This window comes from Schistocerca nitens, chromosome 8 (genome assembly GCF_023898315.1).
Source record: "Schistocerca nitens isolate TAMUIC-IGC-003100 chromosome 8, iqSchNite1.1, whole genome shotgun sequence".
Classification (NCBI taxonomy): Eukaryota; Metazoa; Arthropoda; class Insecta; order Orthoptera; family Acrididae; genus Schistocerca; species Schistocerca nitens.
The window spans coordinates 490,294,146-490,313,999 of record NC_064621.1 but is presented as its reverse complement, the minus strand read 5'-3'; positions in this window follow the sequence as shown (position 1 = coordinate 490,313,999).

Sequence of the window (19,854 nt, the reverse complement as noted above, 5' to 3'; positions counted from 1 at the left end):
CTGCCAGACACCACACTTGCTAGGTGGTAGCTTAAATCGGCCGCGGTCCATTAGTACATGTCGGACCCGCGTGTCGCCACTGTGTGATCGCAGACCGAGCGCCACCACACGGCAGGTCTCGAGAGACGTACGAGAACTCGCCCCAGTTGTACGACGACGTTGCTAGCGACTATACTGACGAAGCCTTTGCTCTCATTTGCCGAGAGACAGTTAGAATAGCCTTCAGCTAAGTTAATGGCTACGACTTAGCAAGGCGCCAATTGTATCAGTGCATGTATCTTACGAGTCTCATTTGTATAGTCAAGAGAGATGTACCAAAGGAAGCATTAAAAGTTAAGTATATTCCAAAGCTACGTATTTTCTTTGTAGCAGTCATAACTTATCCTGTTCCAGACTTGACGCCAGTCGGCGTGTGTGTACGCGTGCCTTTCGGCTTCCTCCTCAGTGTGGCGTGACTAGCTTGTTACGCCACAACATTGTGAGTCTCCCCTTATCTGGAGCCTGTTATTACACAGAGATCAGTTTCGAGAAAAGGCAAAATACAGTTGAAGAAGCTATTCCACACGGGTCCATTCGATAACGTGGACTATATTGCTGACCATTATCTTTCCAACACCGTAAAGGCTATGAGGTGTATTACTTGATTTAATGTGCGAGTGATTAGGTTATCAGTGCAGCCACATAAATCAGGTAGAAGTAATAACATGGACACTCTTTACCCCAGGAAATGTTATTGGGTTTTTCATTCAGACAACGCATTTGAATATATGTATATTTTTTTCGAGAAAATTGTATTATGATTCCTATAATAAGAGGAAACGTCTAGCAGCAGTTGTTAGAGTTGGACATCGACGACATCGTCGATAGGACAATACGTGTTGTGGTTCTGCGGTGTTGCTGGTCGCATTGACCGGGAATCCACGACTGTCGTGCCAATATGGAATCGATGGATACAGGAGGGTCATACTCCATGTACGATCTCAGTGCAACCGAGTGACTGCCACACTCAAGGAGAGTGGCGCCTAATTTCGCATATTTCAGGTGCGATAACGCATCTGTTTAACCATACAATGCCTCCCCCATCCCACTCACCCTCTTCCATCCAGATAAAAGCATCAGAAGCTTCGATTTCAGAAAAAGTGTGGCTAACGTATAATGAGAAAACGTTTTAATGTGACACTGTTCTGAAATACATATTGCAATAAATAACTTCTTACACACACACACACACACGCACACACGCACACACGCACACACGCACACACGCACACACGCACACACGCACACACGCACACACGCACACACGCACACACGCACACACGCACACACGCACACACGCACACACGCACACACGCACACACGCACACACGCACACACGCACACACGCACACACGCACACACGCACACACACACACACGCACACACGCACACACGCACACGCACACACACACACACACACAGTACCTCGTACCACGCCCCTGTCTTCCGCATCATGTTGACCATCCACTGTCACTTTCATTGGTGCCAATGCAGTGGCAAATTGTAGCTACGTTACGATTTAATAAACCTGTACTATTTTGTAGCTCCAGTGCCAAATGCTCCAAAAAAATTCCCTGGCTGACGCTGGAACGCCATTCCTGCGCATTCCGGCCGAAAATAAGATCCAGAGGTCAGACATTTCTGAGGGGGCAAGTAACGTATTTTCATATTCAGTGCTGTTCTTTAATGTGTTTGTTACACCCAGTCACCATTTTCTGTGATATGACTGTAATTATCAACGTGATCAGGTGTTGATGGGAGCATGTGCAGTGTCATTGCATGCGGGTTCTATATGGTAGCTCTCCTTCAGATAGTATTTTTCTCGAATTGAGAACAATCAGGCGGTTTGGTTGTTTAACAGAAAATCTTGCAGTGCACATTCCAGGCTTGCAAGCCATATGCAGATGATAGAGGGACGAACATCTCAAGACACTCGCCACGGAAAGAATGCCGGTCCCAGGAATTTCTTGCACCACTGTGAAGACAATACTTTAGGCAGAAGAAGTGGAAAACAGCCTACTTGGATTTACCTGTCGGGCGTTTATGATCGCAGCAGGGACGAGGTCGCCTGGACAAGTGTCGTCAACACCCATTCTGTATAGAGCTAGCATCCACAACAATCCGCGAGTTTCCAAGGTTGTCTTGGACCATTATTACAGACGGAGCCCACCCCTGTCTGCCGAGTACTTCTGGGAAGCTTCAGACCTTCGGATCAATGTTAAGATGGAACGCAACATTTATATGGGCTCTGAAATGGTGTGTACTGGAATAGAAACGTATTTAGCTTAAATTAGCCGAAGCGCTTGGTTGGACACACAGCCGTAATGATCTCTGTGGTAAGTCTCCCTAAAGTGGCTTTCTTTTCCTCCCTACATAGAAATTTATGAATGAGGCATTGCCTGCTTCTACAGCAGGGAAAAGAATATTGTCGACTTTGGTTTACGATTGGTTCGGAGGTTGATCAGTGGTCTTTGAGTTTACTGAACTTTGATGGAAAGGTTACGAGTGGAGAAAAACGCTTCTGATTCAGACTCTGATCTGGAGAGGAAATTCTGGTCCTCACTCTTTTTATGAATGGGCTGCACTTGCGACGCTCATCCTGAGCGTGACCTTGTACTGGCACTGGTGTTGACTGGGGATCCCATAGTGAAGTCCTAGCTATGTCCACAGTTTTCACCTCAATGGCCTCTGTCAACTTTGCGACCCCTCTGACGGAACGCCTAGCCACAATTTCGCATATTTCGTGCCCATGGTAACGAACTACAGGCGCCGCACATCGCTACTCTGCCGACACTTGATCCATGACTTTCACCTGAGACAACATTACGCATTGAGAAACTGGTATAGTATGGTCTCCTGGCTTGTTAGGACAAACAGAATCACAGTCTCGATACTTCTTCTTATCTGCACCAACGTAGTGTAACTTCTCTGTAGGATAAACCCATCAAAGTCTGCTCTGCTTTCGATAATTTGAGCTTGCATTATCCATGGTTTGAGTCAGGGTAAATAGATTACACATCTAAACGTTAGTCTTTTCCAACCATATTCCACCGGGAGGAGTGCTAATTGTTCATTGCTTCTATTTGTGTTGCCAGCGGGTCGTGATGTATTTGTCATCTCGCTTCACTTGCTTTGTTTATCCTATTTTATAAATAATAAACCCTTGTCATTTCTATAAAAGATTAAACTCATGTCTGTGTAAATTAATCACCCACCACTAACTCAGTACAATATTGAAGGGACGATCTTTTTGTTAAATTTTCTCAGCATTCAATTTTTAATTAGGTTTCTGATAAAATTGCTAACCTCGAATGGAGGCTAGAAATAGCGACCACTCTCAGAGGGCAGGTTTCATTTAGTAGACACATCGCCAGGTAGACAAGTGGATGGCATATAAGTTAAAGCAAATGCTGCCAGGGTGTAAATTTGCACTCGCCTATGGTCTTTCAAATCAAACTGCAAGACCAGTGTAGTCTTCCAATTTGGCTACCCTGACAGAAATCCGAATTGATATCATCTTCTGTAGTTGTCAGATGCGAGTTTTTTCAAAGTTTCTGTTCTTCCCTGTTGAAATTCGTATGGTACCCTGAGGTACCTTAGATTCATGTAAAAATAAGAATTGGGGACGCAAAATACATTGATGATTTGTAAATTTTTGTGTGCCGTTTGTTTGTATTTTCATTCATTTGTTGTTGTGATTTCTGCATCACTTGCTGATTGTTCCCAGCTAAGGATGGTTTTGTGTTAACATCTGGGAAGATAGATTATTTGAGGTTATGTATGTTATTGTTTATCAGATTTGCTTTCATTGTTTATGCATGATCAGGGGTTTAGATGTAATGGCTCGCTAGAGCAAATTTTGGGTTAGAATTGTGCGTCCTTCCGACGAATAACAATTGAAATCTCTTCGTAGTATCAATTTGAATGCATGATTACTAGAAGCAAGGAACGTTTGTTCCAAAGGAATGAGAGTATTCTAATTTTGTCACAAATGGATCAACGTCAGACCAGCAGCGTTGATCAAGAGAAAATTTCGGAGAATTCTGAGTTTAATAGCCGAGCTTGTGGATATGTCGAACGCACAATTTTCTGCTCATAATGAGGTAATTCAGTCACGCAACGAGAGCAAAGTGAAACCGCAGCAGAGCGCCATGTAGACACTGGAGGCACGGGAAGAAGCAAACCGTTAGTGTGATTGCCAGTTCAGACTCACGAACAATATATCACAGACCGATGGAATCGCGTTCGTCTGGTCCTGGAAGTATTAGTGGAGCATCTCAGTTTGAGGCGCTCATGCGATTCATGTTAGATATGGAGAGGGACAGACAGGGGAGAGGAGAGAGAGAGATAGAGAGAGAGAGAAGATGACCACGATAGAGATGAAGGAACTAACCTCAAAGGAGTTGAAAGAGATCACGAAATTAGTCATGAAAGAGAGAAGATACAGATGGTAGCTGAATAGCTATTGAAAGTGTAGAGCAGATTAAGAAGGAAGCTGTGGATGTTAAGGAAGAGGTAGGAAACGTCAAGAAAACAAAAGAGTTGCCAGAGGTCAAGAGCGAGTCAAAACACGATGCCAGAGCGCAAAGATTACTAACACAAGGCCACTTTGTTAGCTAAAGAGCAAGTGAAACAGGCCAAAACCGAAGTGTGCAAAACCAAACAGGTTCTTGCCACCCTCTGAAAACAGGGAAGAAGAATCTCAAAGGAAATGCAAGAAAAAAAGCGAGAAAACAAAGCGCATTTAACAGATCGAGAACAAACAGACAGAAGTGTCAGAGGTCAAAGAAGAGCAGACCCGCATCACCTCACAGCAAAACGAGCTACCCAAAGATGTCCGGCAAGCATGTGAGTGGTTTGCGCAATTACAATCACAGTATCGTACGGCAGCACTCCTTCGTGATGCTGGTATGAGAGAAGAGCGTATATTACATTTCGATACACGACATGGGGGTACATCACCCGCAAAAATGCGAATGCCACGGAAGAACACATAAGCCGCCATAGGGCGCACGACAAAGCGCGTGCCATCGGTGATACTTGGAATGGCTGAAACCGAACCGGAACACAATTCTGTATGTCTTCGGCGAACGGAATTACTACTCTGTAAATCTGACGAAACAAGTAGGCTTAGCAGTGTACGAGAATCGTTTGGACACCAATTTCTCTGACACGTGCTGCGGAAACGAGGGAAAATTCGTTCGCAGGTAATGTTGAATCATTCGACCACAATCGTTTCTTATCCACTTAAAATTTCCAAGTGTACAAAGAGAATAACAAGACTCTACATTCAAAAAGTTGGGTATCTCAGTACGATAAAGTGCTACCAGAGTCTTGACCATTGAAATACAAGCTGGAATTAATCTGTGGATTTTTGTAGGCTTCGATTGCGGAAAATATGCGCAGTGTTGTCGCTGATACAAAGCTTTCTAGGACTCGTTCCTTAACACATGCCGGTCGCAGAACATGCAAGAAGGAAACAGGCAGGAAATTATGTTGGGCAAAGAGCTAGTTACGTCAGGATTCTGTAGTCCGCTGGAGTTCTTTGAGTCACTTTAAGAAGAATCGGTTTTTGGACCATTCATGCAGTCCCACGGAAATAATGAGACACTGTTACGTCAAATTACCTCCCCACTACCAACAACTCCTAATCGGACAATGTAATCGATATTCGTGAGGACAGCACTGGCGTTGTGATGTTGAAAGACAACGTCACGGACCACTCAAAGCATGCCACCGGCCACAAAACGTCAGAAAAGTAACGGCAACTCCCCATAATACCGTCCATGCAAGCCAGAAATGATCGTGTTGTACATCCGACGGCATTCCGTAACATCATGCCAAGCGAAGAGCTCGTATGACGACGACGAAAGCAATCTGCCAGCTGCAGCTCTCCTCAGAGCCACCGTATACTGGTACCTCGGACTGGATGCTATATGCAGAAGTTGAACTCCTTACAAAAGTCGCCTTTCAGACAGCCCATCACGCTGCAGAATTCGATGAACTGTCAGTGTGAACATTTGTTCTGCTGGAAAGACGAGATGAAACTAGTTCATTTCCTGATTCACGGTAAGTAATATTGCTTTACAGTGCTACGCGATCGAATCAATATGTAAAAGACTATGCCGGTCTTGCGGTTTAATTAGAAACACTACTGGCACCTGAAAGTATACACCCTGACAGCAATAGTTTTAATTTGTACGCATTCCACTTGTCTATCTGTTCAGGAATCTGATAAATTTAATTTGTTGTGTGACAGTGGTCGGTAAAAGGTCCAAAAACACATCAAAAACAAAAATGGCTGAAGCCCTTGCTTAGAAATCAAAGGCAATTAGAAAGAGAAGGTATACATATTTTTTCTTTTGAAAGAAACATGCAACTGAAAACAATTAGCGGCTGAAGGCCTGCACTACACGTCTGAGGGCAAATATAATTAAAACACATTAATAAACAATTTTTGCAACAAAGAAATTTCCTTTTAAATTTACAATAGAACAGGCAAAAGCTTAATTGAAGATTTATTAACTTATTGCACAGCTGAAGGTCACAAACAAATTTGAAACAATGGCTTAAGACCTGAACAACAAGTCAGACAAATAATTTAAAATAAACCGCTTCCTTCTTATAAAAAATTTTCCTTCAAAGACTACACATGGCTGAAGGCCTTATTAAAAGGGGCCGCACATAACACATCAAACAACTAACAGCTTAGGGCCTGGATTACAAAAAATTTCAGATAGAAACAATTTTAAGAAAAAAATTATTTTCATTTTTAAAATAAAAACAATCTCCAGAATTTTAATTTATCACGGCTGGAGGCCTTTATGTAAAATTTAAAAAGAACTGAATTAATAAACGGGCGAAGGCCTCGCACAAAACTTCAAACTAAAATGGAAATCACAATCTAAAACGAACAGAACAAATGGTGCTCTGAAATGTTTCACGGTGTAACGTCCTTCGGATCTTCAGTTTTGTCTAACACTCAGCGGTAGAGCAATGAGATTGTTATTTCTTATTTATCGGTATCGACATTACAAACAGAACATTGATGAACTGAACTCATGACTTGTGCGAGATATTTGCTTCCCCAAATGTCATAATTAAATCGTTTATAGTCGATGGTTTATCAGCTGCTACCTAAATATTAACGATAAGTTCAAATTAGTTCCAGCGACACCAAATTCCCTATAGACTGGTTGTAATCTCAAATCTATAATCAGTCGTAACAGTGTTATTAATTCCTAACGACAAGGAGTTTCTGTACAAGCCGGAGCGCTTCAGTCAGATAATATCGCAGCACGTTATCTCTGTAAATAATATTGTAAAACGTGAATGATAAATGCGTGAATTGACAAGTTATGCTGGTTTATTACACAATATTAGTCACTTCCTAACAGAGGCATGGGGAACAAGCTTTCCCAGGTGTTGGGGAGAATTATAAATTATATACTTCGTAACTATCACCAAGTTCCATAGTCCATTAGTTATTACAAATGAAATTGTCTATCTGTGTTCACTTTCTAAATAGTGTTAACTTCAGGTTATCTAATTAAAAGTCACTTCTGTCTAATATATGCAAGTCCTCTATCTTAATTCTAAATAACGTTATATTTGAAGACAAAATATTGTTTCACGGCGTCATAGTAGATCGCAATAATCAATCCTGAAAAAAAAATCTAATTGGGCCTACATATACGAGCATTCAAAAGTATGACCTACTTCGGCTAACTCTCATAACACAGTGACAATGGATTGAATTATCCTTATCCATTACTCACGAATCTCAAAGAGTACTCACACGGAGTATTGTTTGGGAACGTAGGTTCTACTTTGCGACTTTTAATTATAATAATTTTGCGATTTACTATGATATTGAATTTTGATTTTCATTTTACTGGAATCCTATCTTTCTTTCGTATGTTAATAAATTACTAATTACTAGATTCCTGATTCAGTTACTGTCTAATATCCAAATAATAGTGTTAACGGGAAATTTGTTTGCTTGTTCATTTTTCATGGAACTTGGAACTTGTTTTGGGGAAATCTTTGGGAATTTTAGAGCTAATTATTGATTTTCGTTTCTCGTCCGAGGAAGTGGCATTACATTCGCCTCCGGATGATTATCAATGCATTCCCTTTTGTATACACAAGAGGGTATTCTGATTATCGGACAAATGTGGGTACCAGTTGCTTACTCGTTGCTCAATACATTCTATGTCATAACAGAATATTATTTGTACAAAAAATTTTTTTGAAATATGGGCCTAATAATATTGCCCTCTAAAAATTTCACCAATTCTAAACTTATTATTTAAATATTTCAACACTAATATTGCAGTGGCGTAAGGAGGTCGCCTGTTTAAAAATTTCACACTCAAGTATTTCAAGCATAAAGTAATTTAGAACTAATATTAAATATTGTCATAGTTATGAAAAGCATCAAAATTAATCTCATTATATCACAATTATAAAATAATTAATTTCTATAAATTTGCTTTTTCTTCATGGTGACGTCCGGAGAGTGGGCAGTCACGACGGCTGGAACGATGGTCTGCAATTAATGATCAGCTCCCCATCAGGACGTTCAGCACAAAAGGGAGTGGGACCAGACTGCGCGTGCAGGGATCATAGCCGGATCATCTGCTATCTCTGCTGCGTTCCAGTTGTATGAGCAGCATGAACTCAAGCGACGTATCATTTCAGTATATGCTATCTCTTCATTAACAAGTAGCAGACGCAGATCTTCTTGTCTGCTGCCTCTTGGTTGGCTGGCAACAGACATATATTTTACTGTCGGCTGCCTCTCAAATGGCTAGCTGTCGACAAAGTTCTTCTAGTCGGCCGCCTCTTCAATGGCTAGCAGTCGACACAGTTCTTCTAGTCGAGATGACTATGAATGTGTTGAATGAACAGGTGAGCCTCCTCTGCTCACGGTGTATTCTTGTAAATGAGCAGTGGTCGATAGACATCTGCTCAAAGTTTCGGATGGTCACGAGAAGTAGCAGAAAGCGGCTATTTTTTTTTTCTCGAAAGTTGTCCGCATACTTCAGCGCCCCCCCTCCCCCTTATCAGTTTTACTTCCATCACCGGCAGGGTTGGCGTGACGTGAAGGCCACAGCGGTCATCTGACAGCAGATATTGGTTTTCCCTCCTCGAACAGTTAACATGGAACAAAAATCTCATTAATATACCCGATCACATTTAGAATACAACACGCAGGATATTTTCGGGTGGGATTCAATTAGTTTATTAAAAGATACTTTGGTTTCAGTACTTGGTATTAGTTCATAAGTACATAAGTTTGTCTGAAGATAGAACTTTGACTCGCCTACCATCGAGTTCCAGTTCAATGGGATGACTTCTATCAGCGACTTGTATTTACAGTTCGCCTACCTCAGTACGTCACACGAATTAACACACGACACTTTGCACTTACACGTGTTCTGTGATTGTATCAACTCAGCTTAGACAGTTAATGAAAACATAGCTACTCCTACCATTCATTAGTGGTCAATCGTAACACGAAAATCGTTGTACCATTAAATGTTCATAAATAAGGTTACATACAATCTTAGTTTACTACTAGTTACATAAGTCATAAATAAGGTATATATGTAAGTCCCTTCCTTACATAGGAAATTACCCTTGAGTTCATAAAGCAAGTGATTAGTCAAATAGCTCTATGAGATCATTTTATAGTCTGAAACTTGTGCCACAAATAGAAACATCTAATAATAAACCAACATCTCGTGTACTTGATAGTTCTTTTCTGATTTAATAGTGAAACACTATTATCATTCTTACTTAAATAAATTATTAATACTTACAACTACATCTATTATTAGTAATTACATGAATAAGTTTCATTTCAAGAAACATAAAACATTCTAATAATTAATAATTCAGTAACATGGATAATGTTCTGAACATCTTTTCTTTTTGTATGCTATTGCTATTATCACTGGAAACAAACAGACGTGTGAAAGTAGAACTACTAACTAATATGAATGTCTTTTCTGGCATAGTTCATAGAATTTATCGAGTAATTTACAAATAATGTGGTAATTGACACATGTATATATCCATTTCAAGTCACCTCTATGACCAAAACCGTTTTAAATTTTGATGGCTAAACATTCCTTTGGTCACTCCTTTTGTATTCGACAGAATATAACTTCCAGGATAAGGTATTTTTGTTATCCTGAAAGGACCGTCGTATTTTAATTGCCAAATCTCATTCAGTCGTTTTATAGCCGATGACTTTGGAAGAGATCTTAGAATAATGTTATCTCCTACTCGGTATTTAATATATTTTGTTATGTGCTTATCATAATAGGCTTTTCTTAAATGTTCGTCGTGCTGGATAGCTTTATTATGAAGTGTCGTTTTATTTACTGGTATGGTTTCTTTTAATTTAGGTAAATCTTCATTCCATTGGCTAGACTGACAACGCCCAAAGAAAACATCATATGGAGGAAACCCCGTGGATGAGTGTGGTAAATGATTATATATGTTTCCAAATTTTTGTAAATACTCAACCCAACGATAGTGTTGGTGAGATATATACCTCATAAATCGATTTAATTCACGAAACACCCGTTGAATAGGGCTGCTCTTTGGATTAAACCTGGCTATCTGAACCAAAAGGCATAACTTTAAAGTGATAACTCTTACCCATAAAAATAAAAACTGTATGCTTCCTAGATTCTTCATCTAAAGGGACTGGCCAAAACGAACTACGGAGGTCTGTGGAGGATAGATACTTTACACCATAGAAACGCTGTAAAAATTCATCTAGATTTTCTTTCCTTGTTTGGACTGGTATTAAGATTTTATTAATATTCCTAGCGTCAAGTACTAATCTTACGTCTCCATTAGGTTTTATTACTGCTAAGAGTGGACTACTGTATTCCGAGTTGGATGGTTCAATGATACCCCATTCCTACATCCGTTGAATTTCCATCCTAAACGCTTCACGTTTGTCTTACTATAGGTGTATGAGGTCTCACACGCATTCTATATTTAAACAGAAACACCAGGGTCACTATCAAAAACTGGAGCATATTCATGTAACAACTCAGTTAGTTCCTGTCGTTGTACGCTAGACAAAGGTTCTGATTCACTTATTTTATCTCGTATAATCTGTTCAAGATCTGAATTGGGATTAGCTACTGACAGGTTCTCGGTGTCACACGATATTACATTATTATAATACATACTACTGGTAGATTCTGACAATATTTATCAGGAATCCTCATTTCTTTCAATAGCGACAGTTCAACAATTCCGTTGACTGTGTGTAAAGTACATACTCATTTTTTTATGTCGATGACTGCACGGTTGTGGGCCAAATAATCCCACCCCCAAATGCATGGTACGGATAAATTCTTTATGATCAGGTAGGTACTTTTAAGTCTTTCCTCCTGAGTACATAGTTCCGCCATCACTTGAGCTTTAATGTGTTTAACAGAACCACCAAAAGCACCGGAAACAGTACATCACAGCTTGAACATGTTCTTTCGATTCCAGTCGTTGCGTATTTGCCTCACTCATCAATTCTTTTCTGATATGTATCCCTGAATTATATCTTAGCAGACCTACACAATAATTGTCATGACCTCCATTGCTCGTACGAGCCACACCCGGAAGTCTAGGACTGGCTGGTTCTACTTTGTTGGATTCACAGATTCACTACGCGGTTCTTCAACAATTTCTACAACATGCACATTATGGTTTTGGGAATTATACAAAGGATTTCAGACCTCTGCTGCACCATTTCCTAAGGGAATGGCCGCAGAAGCGTTCTGACACGTTGGTTAACCCAACGAGAATGAGTCGTAAACCATTGAAACGACTGATTCTGATTTCCAGTATTCTTCGCTTCTTGACTTATATACATCTACATCTACATCTATACTCCGCGAGCCACCTTACGGTGTGTGGCGGAGGGTACTTATTGTACCACTATCTGATCCCCCCTTCCCTGTTCCATTCACGAATTGTGCGTGGGAAGAACGACTGCTTGTAAGTCTCCGTATTTGCTCTAATTTCTCGGATCTTTTCGTTGTGATCATTACGCGAGATATATGTGGGCGGTAGTAATATGTTGCCCATCTCTTCCCGGAATGTGCTCTCTCGTAATTTCGATAATAAACCTCTCCGTATTGCGTAACGCCTTTCTTGAAGTGTCCGCCACTGGAGCTTGTTCAGCATCTCCGTAACGCTCTCGCGCTGACTAAATGTCCCCATGACGAATCGCGCTGCTTTTCGCTGGATCATGTCTATCTCTTCTATTAATCCAACCTGGTAAGGGTCCCATACTGATGAGCAATACTCAAGAATCGGACGAACAAGCGTTTTGTAAGCTACTTCTTTCGTCGATGAGTCACATTTTCTTAGAATTCTTCCTATGAATCTCAACCTGGCGCCTGCTTTTCCCACTATTTGTTTTATGTGATCATTCCACTTCAGATCGCTCCGGATAGTAACTCCTAAGTATTTTACGGTCGTTACCGCTTCCAATGATTTACCACCTATGGCATAATCGTACTGGAATGGATTTCTGCCCCTATGTATGCGCATTATATTACATTTATCTACGTTTAGGGAAAGCTGCCAGCTGTCGCACCATTCATTAATCCTCTGCAGGTCTTCCTGGAGTACGTACGAGTCTTCTGATGTTGCTACTTTCTTGTAGACAACCGTGTCATCTGCAAATAGCCTCACGGAGCTACCGATGTTGTCAACTAAGTCATTTATGTATATTGTAAACAATAAAGGTCCTATCACGCTTCCTTGCGGTACTCCCGAAATTACCTCTACATCTGCAGATTTTGAACCGTTAAGAATGACATGTTGTGTTCTTTCTTCTAGGAAATCCTGAATCCAATCACAAACCTGGTCCGATATTCCGTAAGCACGTATTTTTTTCACTAAACGTAAGTGCGGAACCGTATCAAATGCCTTCCTGAAGTCCAGGAATACGGCATCAATCTGCTCGCCAGTGTCTACGGCACTGTGAATTTCTTGGGCAAATAGGGCGAGCTGGGTTTCACATGATCTCTGTTTGCGGAATCCATGTTGGTTATGATGAAGGAGATTTGTATTATCTAAGAACGTCATAATACGAGAACACAAAACATGTTCCATTATTCTACAACAGATTGACGTAAGTGAAATAGGCCTATAATTATTCGCATCTGATTTATGACCCTTCTTGAAAATGGGAACGACCTGTGCTTTCTTCCAGTCGCTAGGTACTTTACGTTCTTCCAGAGATCTACGATAAATTGCTGATAGAAAGGGGGCAAGTTCTTTAGCATAATCACTGTAGAATCTTAAGGGTATCTCGTCTGGTCCGGATGCTTTTCCGCTACTAAGTGATAGCAGTTGTTTTTCAATTCCGATATCGTTTATTTCAATATTTTCCATTTTGGCGTCCGTGCGACGGCTGAAGTCAGGGACCGTGTTACGATTTTCCGCAGTGAAACAGTTTCGGAACACTGAATTCAGTATTTCTGCCTTTCTTCGGTCGTCCTCTGTTTCGGTGCCATCGTGGTCAACGAGTGACTGAATAGGGGATTTAGATCCGCTTACCGATTTTACATATGACCAAAACTTTTTAGGGTTCTTGTTTAGATTGTTTGCCAATGTTTTATGTTCGAATTCGTTGAATGCTTCTCTCATTGCTCTCTTTACGCTCTTTTTCGCTTCGTTCAGCTTTTCCTTATCAGCTATGATTCGACTACTCTTAAACCTATGGTGAAGCTTTCTTTGTTTCCGTAGTACCTTTCGTACATGATTGTTATACCACGGTGGATCTTTCCCCTCGCTTTGGACCTTAGTCGGTACGAACTTATCTAAGGCGTACTGGACGATGTTTCTGAATTTTTTCCATTTTTGTTCCACATCCTCTTCCTCAGAAATGAACGTTTGATGGTGGTCACTCAGATATTCTGCGATTTGTGCCCTATCACTCTTGTTAAGCAAATAGATTTTCCTTCCTTTCTTGGCATTTCTTATTACACTTGTAGTCATTGATGCAACCACTGACTTATGATCACTGATACCCTCTTCTACATTCACGGAGTCGAAAAGTTCCGGTCTATTTGTTGCTATGAGGTCTAAAACGTTAGCTTCACGAGTTGGTTCTCTAACTATCTGCTCGAAGTAATTCTCGGACAAGGCAGTCAGGATAATGTCACAAGAGTCTCTGTCCCTGGCTCCAGTTCTGATTGTGTGACTATCCCATTCTATACCTGGTAGATTGAAGTCTCCCCCTATTACAATAGTATGATCACGAAACTTCTTCACGACGTTCTGCAGGTTCTCTCTGAGGCGCTCAACTACTACGGTTGCTGATGCAGGTGGCCTATAGAAGCATCCGACTATCATATCTGACCCACCTTTGATACTTAACTTAACCCAGATTATTTCACATTCGCATTCGCTAATAACTTCACTGGATATTATTGAATTCTTTACTGCTATAAATACTCCTCCACCATTGGCGTTTATCCTATCCTTGCGGTATATATTCCATTCTGTGTCTAGGATTTCGTTACTGTTCACTTCCGGTTTTAACCAACTTTCCGTTCCTAATACTATATGCGCACTATTTCCTTCAATAAGAGATACTAATTCAGGAACCTTGCCCTGGATACTCCTGCAGTTTACCAATATTACGTTAACTTTTCCTGTTTTTGGTCTCTGAGGACGGACGTTCTTTATCAACGATGATAATGTTCTCTCTGGTAAGCCGTCAGGTATTTTATCGTTTCGCCCAAGGGGGGGTCCCTCTAACCTAAAAAACCCCCGTGTGCACGCCACACGTACTCTGCTACCCTAGTAGCTGCTTCCGGTGTGTAGTGCACGCCTGACCTGTCTAGGGGGGCCCTACAGTTCTCCACCCAATAACGGAGGTCGATGAATTTGCAACCATTATAGTCGCAGAGTCGTCTGAGCCTCTGGTTTAGACCCTCCACACGGCTCCAAACCAGAGGACCGCGATCGACTCTGGGCACTATGCTGCAGATATTAAGCTCAGCTTGCACTCCGCGTGCGATGCTGGTTGTCTTCACCAAATCAGCCAGCCGCCGGAAGGAACCAAGGATGGCCTCAGAACCCAAGCGGCAGTCTACTACCATTAAATTTTCTTTTCCGATTCTGTATATTCGATTCATTAAAACGTCTAACATTCACCTCCGGTGAAGCCGGTCTATGATTATACTTATTTCTATTGTTTTGGTTACAATAATTTTGATCATGGAAATTTTGGTTGTTACAGCTAGGTCTAAGCTCTGTATCTCTGTTATCAGTTTTCCACCGATTGTTGGTATTATTCTGAGAATGATTACAATTATCGTAATTATTACTGTTACCATTCTTATAGTACATTTGTCTGTCATTTAACTGACAGAAGTCCTCCTGTATAATGTCAATAGAGTCTATTGTAGCTAGAAATTGTTCAAAGCCATCATCCGGAGCATGAACTAACATCCCACGGATATTAATTGGAAGTCTTGTCTTCAAAATACGAATAACCTCACGATGTGATATCGGCTCCGCCCAATTCCGAGTTTTATTCATATATTTCTCAAAATATGAGCGTAATGTTCCCCTTTTTGCATTATAAAACTCGGGATTATGTACTTCTTCACGCAAACGTTCCTGTTTACTAGTGGACCAATACTTAGCTAAAAACAGTTTTTCAAACTCATGACAGGTTTGCAACGTTTCACTAATCTCGCTGGCCCAGAGTGCAGCCTCTCCAACCATTTTAGAGACTATGAACTGGAACTTATCATATTCAGTCCACAGCTTGGGGAATATTCTCTTAAAACTATTGATAAAGATCTTAGGATGAATAGTATTCTTTTCATATGATAATATTGGGAATTGTCTGTTTTAAAGACACTATTTTCACTTTTAATCGAAGACAATGCAGTTCGTTGATTAAACGATTCCGTATAGGGCAAAGATCGTTCCTCACTATCGATTCACACTGTTTTAGATTCGTAACGTAATCTTTTTTCAGGGCAAACGTTACAGTTTTGACTTTTGCTGACTATTTCCAGCCCGCTTTGGCTACGCTCCTTTACACATTCGTTCAGAACTGCACCAAAACGACCGGTACTCTCCATTTCTATTGGAATTTCGTTGAGTATTCTGTTCTTAGTAATACGAAACTCCTCTTTGAGCTGTTCTAAGTCTTCAACATTAGAAACATTAAATTTAGAATTACTGATAGAAGTCAATCTACGTTCTGCCGTATGATCTACCCGTTTCTTAATCTCTTCAGATTGCTCGTATATCCAGTCGGACATGTCCTTTTCCCATTGGCTAGATCTTTTAACTAAGAACGAATCAACATTCTGCTTAGTAGTTCTAATTTTTTCTTTTATGATAGGTCCGCAACTTAAGTACTACTGAATCTTGTGTAGACTTTACTACAGTTAAATTCTCCTCTAGCGTTTGAACAGAACTTGGTATGGTATTAACCACATTCTGTACCTTTTCTATCTTTTGGTAGTACTTACGATCCCAATTCCTTTGTAATTCTAACATTTCTTGCCTAAACTTTCTATTTTCCTCGCTTTCTAATTTTCTCCGTTTTATATCTCCCTCCATCTTCGACATGAAACTAAACAATATATTCATATCGAAGTGCTGCGCGGGAGAAGCATCGGCCACCGCAGAAGCTTCTCTTGGTTCGTTTACTACTGTTACCTGCGCTTCAACAATGTCCGGAATTTTCTCAATTTCATCATCGGAAGCTGTGGGCATCTTCATTTCATTCATTTGTTATATTGACTCAGTTTCAGGGTCAACAGAAGGAATGTTTTGTACGTTTTGATTTATCTCTTCCACTGGGTTTCCTCTAATATCAAATTCCACTTTGTCAGGTTCTAATTTACTTTTCTTGGTTCTCTTAGACATCTTGAATAATACTTGACAAATACCAGTTTACAAAACCTATTTATCTAGTAATACTTATTCTGTTGTCTATGTAGGTGCACACAATTTCCTACTGATGCACAAAGGTACAAAGATTCCAATACTACAACACACACAAAACAAGAGATCTACTACTAACTAACCTGAGTTGTATAGTACCTTACTGTTTGTTGCTGGGTTGAGTCGAGACGAGGGACCTACAGTCACTTTTAGGCAGCCCCATCGCCCCCGATCTTCACGGCGTCGCACGTCGTCGCTCTCGTAGTCGGCGCGTCGCTGTAGGTTGGTGCGGGCTGCGTCCTGCGGCGTCGACTCGAAGTTCTGCGTCGGTGGATAATGTGGCGCAAAATAAGCGCCTACACCGGGCGCCTGTAGGTGTCTTCTTGATCTAGCCTCGCGTTTAGTGCGTCAGTTTAATGGTTTCTTCGTGATCGAGCCCCACGTTATGGGCGGCATTTTTGTAACGTCCTTCGGATCTTCAGTTTTGGCTAACACTCAGCGGTAGAGCAATGAGATTGTTATTTCTTATTTATCGGTATCGACGTTACAAACAGAACATTGATGAACTGAACTCGCGACTTGTGCGAGATATTTGCTTCACCAAATGTCATAATTAAATCGTTTATAATCGATGGTTTATCAGCTGCTACCTAAATATTAATGATAAGTTCAAATTAATTCCAGCGACACCAAATTCCCTACAGACTGGTTGTAATCTCAAATCTATAATCAGTCGTAACAGTGTTATTAATTCCTAACGACAAGGAGTTTCTGTACAAGCCGGAGCGCTTCAGTCAAATAATATCGCAGCACGTTATCTCTGTAAATAATATTGTAAAACGTGAATGATAAATGCGTGAATTGACACGTTATGCTAGTTTATTACACAATATTAGTCACTTCCTAACAGAGACATGGGGAACAAGCTTTCCCAGGTGTTGGGGAGAATTATAAATTATATACTTCGTAACTATCACCAAGTTCCATAGTCCATTAGTTATTACAAATGAAATTGTCTATCTGTGTTCACTTTCTAAATAGTGTTAACTTCAGGTTATCTAATTAAAAGTCACTTCTGTCTAATATATGCAAGTTCTCTATCTTACTTCTAAATAACAAAATATTTGAAGACAAAATATTGTTTCACGGCGTCATAGTAGATCGCAATAATCAATCTTGAAAAAAAAAATCTAATTGGGCCTACATATACGAGCATTCAAAAGTATGACCTACTTCGGCTAACTCTCATAACACAGTGACAATGGATTGAATTATCCTTATCCATTACTCACGAATCTCAAAGAGTACTCACACGGAGTATTGTTTGGGAACGTTGGTTCTACTTTGCGACTTTTAATTATAACAATTTTGCGATTTACTATGATATTGAATTTTGATTTTCATTTTACTGGAATCCTATCTTTCTTTCGTATGTTAATAAATTGCTAATTACTAGATTCCTGATTCAGTTACTGTTTAATATCCAAATAATAGTGTTAGCGGGAAGTTTGTTTGCTTGTTCATTTTGCATGGAACTTGGACCTTGTTTTGGGGAGATCTTTGGGAATTTTAGAGCTAATTATTGATTTTCATTTCTCGTCCGAGGAAGTGGCATTACATTCGCCCCCCGGATGATTATCAATGCATTCCCTTTTGTATACACAAGAGGGTATTCTGATTATCGGACAAATGTGGGTACTAGTTGCTTTCTCGTGGCTCAACACTATTTGTAATTTTTTTGAAATATGGGCCTAATAATATTGCCCTCTAAAAATTTCGCCAATTCTAAACTAATAATTTATTATTTCACCACGTATATTACAAAGGTCTAAGGATGTCGCCTGTGTAAAAATTTCAACGTACACTCCTGGAAATTGAAATAAGAACACCGTGAATTCATTGTTCCAGGAAGGGGAAACTTTATTGACACATTCCTGGGGTCAGATACATCACATGATCACACTGACAGAACCACAGGCACATAGACACAGGCAACAGAGCATGCACAATGTCGGCACTAGTACAGTGTATATCCACCTTTCGCAGCAATGCAGGCTGCTATTCTCCCATGGAGACGATCGTAGAGATGCTGGATGTAGTCCTGTGGAACGGCTTGCCATGCCATTTCCACCTGGCGACTCAGTTGGACCAGCGTTCGTGCTGGACGTGCAGACCGCGTGAGACGACGCTTCATCCAGTCCCAAACATGCTCAATGGGGGACAGATCCGGAGATCTTGCTGGCCAGGGTAGTTGACTTACACCTTCTAGAGCACGTTGGGTGGCACGGGATACATGCGGACGTGCATTGTCCTGTTGGAACAGCAAGTTCCCTTGCCGGTCTAGGAATGGTAGAACGATGGGTTCGATGACGGTTTGGATGTACCGTGCACTATTCAGTGTCCCCTCGACGATCACCAGTGGTGTACGGCCAGTGTAGGAGATCGCTCCCCACACCATGATGCCGGGTGTTGGCCCTGTGTGCCTCGGTCGTATGCAGTCCTGATTGTGGCGCTCACCTGCACGGCGCCAAACACGCATACGACCATCATTGGCACCAAGGCAGAAGCGACTCTCATCGCTGAAGACGACACGTCTCCATTCGTCCCTCCATTCACGCCTGTCGCGACACCACTGGAGGCAGGCTGCACGATGTTGGGGCGTGAGCGGAAGACGGCCTAACGGTGTGCCGGACCGTAGCCCAGCTTCATGGAGACGGTTGCGAATGGTCCTCGCCGATACCCCAGGAGCAACAGTGTCCCTAATTTGCTGGGAAGTGGCGGTGCTGTCCCCTACGGCACTGCGTAGGATCCTACGGTCTTGGCGTGCATCCGTGCGTCGCTGCGGTCCGGTCCCAGGTC